This window comes from Salvelinus alpinus, chromosome 23 (genome assembly GCF_045679555.1).
Source record: "Salvelinus alpinus chromosome 23, SLU_Salpinus.1, whole genome shotgun sequence".
NCBI lineage: Eukaryota > Metazoa > Chordata > Actinopteri > Salmoniformes > Salmonidae > Salvelinus > Salvelinus alpinus.
In genome coordinates, this window is record NC_092108.1 from 24,318,141 (window position 1) to 24,323,825 (window position 5,685).

Sequence of the window (5,685 nt, forward strand, 5' to 3'; positions counted from 1 at the left end):
TAATGAGTTTCATGAGTATTATTCAATACCCTGATACTGTTAATACTCTATCTCTGAAAGTGTTCTAGCAGTACACTCCTCCACAGACAGGTGGCAGCAGAGAGCCATCAGGCCAGAGAACAGTGATGTCCCAGACTAGTCCAAAGTCATAGAGTTAATGTTGTTAGTGGCTCTTTTATTCCATGCCACTTCTGTCTGACTGTCACTTCTCGGATTTGTGCAAACTTCACAACGCAGCATACCACAGACAGAGACAGACTGGATAGATAGAAGATGGAGAAAGACTGGGAGCATGAGAGAAGGCTTGAGGGTAAAGGAAATGGGAACACCAGGATAATAAGGTTGGAGGAGGCGGGTCTCTATTAAGTCAAAGGAAGGGGAGGAGTCACTGAACAGGTAAGGAAACCTGTGTCTTTTTGTGAGAGAAAGGAAGTTTACTACGTGTGTGGGAGGTATAATCCAATGAAGTTTGATTTAGGTAGAGAGGGAAGTGGTGTGAGAGGATTGGGTTAGTCAGGAACAGGAAGAGGTGAATTTTGATCAATCTTTATTGTTACATTATGTGCAGTGAAGGTAGATCATCATTCAGGGAAGCTATAGAGAGTGAGGGAGGTATGGAATGGAGTGAGTGAGGAGGTGATGACAGGAAGAGAGAGAGAGAGAGAGAGAGAGAGAGAGAGAGAGAGAGAGAGAGAGAGAGAGAGAGAGAGAGAGAGAGAGAGAGAGAGAGAGAGAGAGAGAGAGAGAGAGAGAGAGAGAGAGAGAGAGAGAGAGAGAGAGAGAGAGAGAGAGAGAGAGAGAGAGAGAGAGAGAGAGAGAGAGAGAGAGAGAGAGAGAGAGAGAGAGAGAGAGAGAGAGAGAGAGAGAGAGAGAGAGAGAGATGCACAACAGCTGTACCAGTAAGTGTTATTATGTGTTCATTGTTGGTGGGTGAGAGCCTAATTAATCTCTCTCTCTCTCTCTCTCTCTCTCTCTCTCTCTCTCTCTCTCTCTCTCTCTCTCTCTCTCTCTCTCTCTCTCTCTCTCTCTCTCTCTCTCTCTCTCTCTCTCTCTCTCTCTGTGTCTGTCTCTCTCTCTGTGTCTGTCTCTCGTTGGGAATGTTTTGTCAGGATTCTTCATCGGTTGGTGTCAGCGTTTTGGCACAGGGGAGTGATTGAAGGGGGCATGGCGTGCTTGCTGTGCTCCCACCCCTCCCTTGTTGTTCCAGTCTGCCAGTCCCGCTCTACCGCTCTGCGGTGTGAGCAAACAAAAAAAACATCCTGGCCCTTTAAATTAGCTTTGGGGCACAGAGTGACAGCTCGTAGCAGAGGAGATAACCAGCTAGAGTGCAGTAACCAGCTATTACACTAAAAAATTTGGTGCGTTGCACAACTGAGGCTATTAGTAAGAGTGTGAGATCGCGGTGGGCGTATTGACTGGTGGAAAGATGGAAAACAATTCAAACCCCAACAAACATGCATGATGGTTATTAACCGCTTGTTATGCCACCAGATTAATAATTACAGTTTGAGTGGAATTTAGAATTTACCCACTACAATGGAATGGACTTTTAGGTTTGCTTTATTTTCTCTATGTTCTATCCTATGGTTGTCATCAGGTGTGATGTTTTTTGATATGGGTAGGAGGCAGGGTTTTGATGGCACCGTTCTTATTATTTATGGCATGATGGCGGGTTAAGTTTGGGGCGGGTACATGTTGGTGAGGGATGTTATTTGAAGGTCATGACCTTTCATTATTACCAATTTACAAACCAGCCTAGTGTTGTAAAATGCTTTACTCATCCGCCCAGGGCCCATTTGAACCCATGTTGATGTTGACCTACGGGTCACTGGGGTCTCCTGGAGCAGGACAGGGCTGCATTTGACACAAGGGCTAGGTTACGATGGGAGACTTTTCTGTCTGCTTGATTAAGTATTTAATAAGGTTTGAATATTGATTTTATTTCTGGAATATTCTCGATAAGTCTATAATCTAGATGTATGGTTTTTCTTTGGGGGGGGGGGTTTGACTATAGGAACACATTGTTGCATTTACACCGTGTACCTAATGTTCACTGTGTTAGTTTGATGAGGAGAACTTTCCTCCAGGGATCCATGGTCATTTTCTATTGACATAAATCATTTGAGCCCTGAGACTCTATTTCATCATCATTGTTCAGACCAGTGATGCCTAATGCCTTCTGTGAAAATATCTAGACAATTGAAATCAACTGTAGAAAGACTTGATGAAAGATCTGAAAGAAGTGATGTCAACAAAAATCTGTTTGAGTTTTCTAAAGACAACTAAAATAGTCACCCTGTTGCCTATAATAAACTTAGCTGTTGATTATATTTGGATTGCTGATCTCCTTGGCAATATTGAAACATGCTGAATAAGTTCATACAATACAGTTAATGCTGCAGGGACTGAGCTGATTCCAACAGTGTGACGGATAGAGATCCTACTCCAGCACTCCACAACAAGGGTTGGTTTTTGATGTCAAATTCATCTGAATTGTTTGTCATCAGATCTATGTAATCTATGTAATCCTGTGGTAATACATATCATCACTTCTGCTTAGAGGTTTAAACCACTGACAGTTTTGGCCTGACATCAGAGAGAACCAATATGGTTGGACTGAAATCCTAAATCCGTGACAGTGTTGATATCAAACATCAGTGGAATTATTCCTTGTCGACTTTTGTGTGAACAATGTACAGTATTACTCCCTCAGCTGATCACATTACAGCTATACAATTGTGTTGTCCAAAGCTTCAACCCAAGTGATTGTAGAGTACACACATTCAGTAGGCATGCTTTGGAGATGTATACTAACAAATGACACCGACTTTTCTCTGTGATAACAGAGACATGTCATTTCTGGCCTTTTCATTACACCAAATAATTAACCGGATTCATTGAAAGTCTCAAGTGATTTTTCTCTTTTGTTTCCTAATTTGTTTAAGGAAAACTAAATAGGGGTTATATTTTGAATGTAAGAATTACAATACTATTGTCTTATGAATCTATTATCCTTGTTTTAACTGTTTTTACAAAGACCAGCCTTTACCGAGAAGCACCTGAAAAGAGGTATGCGTGTGACCACCTATAGTTACCATATCCTTTCACTGAATGACTCATCTGCCTCTGACAATCTAGTTCTGTTCTGTACCCTGATCGTGAACCCTAGGTTGTTCTATGTGACATTGTTTTCATGATGCAGTAAAACACCTTGTCTGGCATAGTTTCACAATTATTTTGGTTATTTGTCACTTTACATATTGAGTCCCTTGATTTATTATCTTTCTCAAACATCATAATTTCATCATAATGTATAATAAAAAAACATTATAAAATTAAGTAAATATGTCAACAGATATTACACTGCTACTACACTGTTATCTCAACAATTAAGTAATACTAAAAGTAATGTAGAATTAACAAAATTCATTGTTGATTATGAATTTTATACGTAAACCTACAATTCTTACAAATATTTCCCAGAATACAAAGCTGGTCTTAATATCTCTCTCATAGTAGCTTGCTCCGGTGGATAGTGCCTGAAATTGATTGAGGGTGTGGCAGGGAGGGGTGGGGTGGTGGTGTACTGTAGCGCTGTGGACCTCCAGGGCTGTGGCTGGAGTGAAAGCAACAGACCTTCCCCATGGTGGGTCCTGGGTCTCAGGCAGCTATTGCAGACCAGTGAACTCCCCCCTGGGGAAATTCACTCACTCGCTCACTCACTCGCTCACTCGCTCACTCACTCACTCACTCGCTCATTCGCTCATTCGCTCTCTCGCTCTCTCGCTCGCTCGCTCACTCACTCACTCACTCACTCACTCACTCACTCACTCGCACACACATACACGTATCCTGTTTACCCCAACACGGTCAATCTCAGAACCAGACCAGTCCAGAACCATGTAGTACTGAGGGGGTGTACCTCTTCTTCAACACCCCTGCAACAGCTACAGCATGTCCTTGTTTGGACATGGATTCTGTACTTAGTTTTGTTCTTGGCTTCACTTTACCTTTAAAAGATCTAAAGCTAAAACTTACAGTAAAAAGGTATCTTAGTTTTATGGCTAATAATATTATTTTTTCTTACAACATAATATTTGGATAGTTAACATTACAAAAAAATGTAATAGATTTTTAGTAAGCTATTAATTTATAAATTACATTGTTTTACCTTTAAAAATATGAATACACTTTCATGACTTTGCTTGAGAGTGAGAAGTATTTAGTGTACTGTAAGTGCATCCATTAATTTGAAAATATTGTAAATGGATGTTAATACTCTCTTTAAACATGTATTTGTTCGTTTAAAGATGCATCAGTAAATATAGATTATTTTCTGTGTCTATTGAACATATCGTCAATGGAAAGGCTAATGTACAGTATTTGTGATTATAAAGTACCAATGTATTTTAGAGCAGTTTTATTGACATACTAATAACGAGCTGGGTAGATAGAACATTTGAATATTAGTCTCTATTGATTATTCAATGAATTATCTTTGAGCTAGCCCTCAATATTGTTTTCTGAACGTACCTTATGTTTGCTCATTCGACACAATGATCACAATGTAAGAAACAGTGCTGAAGCTTTTCTATCTTAGAGTATCATATTTCAAAGCATAACATTCACTCTCTTCAAAGTCTTTGTTATCATTTCCGAGTCCATGCAATCCCATGTGATACTACTGCTCTCCTTGTGTTCATTTAGTCTGTCGCTCAACATCCTAATGGTCTTATTTCTAGCACCATGCCTGACAGCTAGCAGAAAGAACACAGTGACTATCCATATTACAAAAATATTCACATGCAATTTGTAAAGACTTTTGAGATTTGATTACTCAACTTTTCACAAATGTTCATGAATTAGCTAAATGTTAAATTATAATAATTATGTTGATTAACAATTTGTGGGGACGAATAATGTGAATTTAGATATTTATGGAAATGAATCTTGCCTATTTTTTTTCAATAGAGAAAGTTAAGGAATAAATACATAATCAAACAGTACTTTTAAAAAAACATGTCGGCACAAAGCATTTAGAAATCAAATACTACCACAATATACGTATTCTTTTATATGTATAGTCATTTCAATTTTGGTTTATCTTAAGTTGATAAATTAGCAGTTGAACATTGTGGAAAAATACTTTATTAGTCTATTCTAATTATTATTATTTGTATTATTAGCGTCATTATAACCATTCCTGTTGTCATTATTTCTACTTTTGTTGTTGATATTGTAGTCATGTAGTTATATTGTATATGTACCATTTACTGTGGTTATATGTTTGAATTTGGGTAGTTTGGGTTTGTTAAGTAAACCTCTTATATGTATATATTAATAGTACATGTTCTATAAGGTCTATACCTGCTTTTGTTGACATTTTCTTGTTGTTGTGTAAATAATCTTTGTAATATATAATTAAATGAATCTTGATTTACATCAAACACCAGGCTTGTTGCTGATTTCGTCACCCTTCATCTATCTCAGGCAGTCAGCCTCTCTCTCTAGCCTTGGCCCTGCATAGACCAGACATAATGTGACAGGACAAACGCACAATGACGGGAACGTCTGAGAGACACCGTTTAGCCAAGGTTGATGACCCTCCTGCACTTAGCAATGCAAAATACAGAATACAAATAATAACAATAAAGATATGAAAATGTCATCTTGTGTTCTGATTTT

The 5,685-nt window shown here is 38.6% G+C and overlaps 1 long non-coding RNA gene across 1 annotated transcript; it reads left to right on the plus strand.

Moving 5' to 3' along the window:
• Window positions 1-219: 219 nt before the first annotated feature.
• On the plus strand, window positions 220-5,447 carry LOC139550638 (uncharacterized). Its single transcript, XR_011670099.1, has 2 exons — window positions 220-396; window positions 1,110-5,447. It is a non-coding gene; the product is annotated as an uncharacterized lncRNA (long non-coding RNA).
• The last annotated feature ends 238 nt before the right edge of the window (window positions 5,448-5,685 follow it).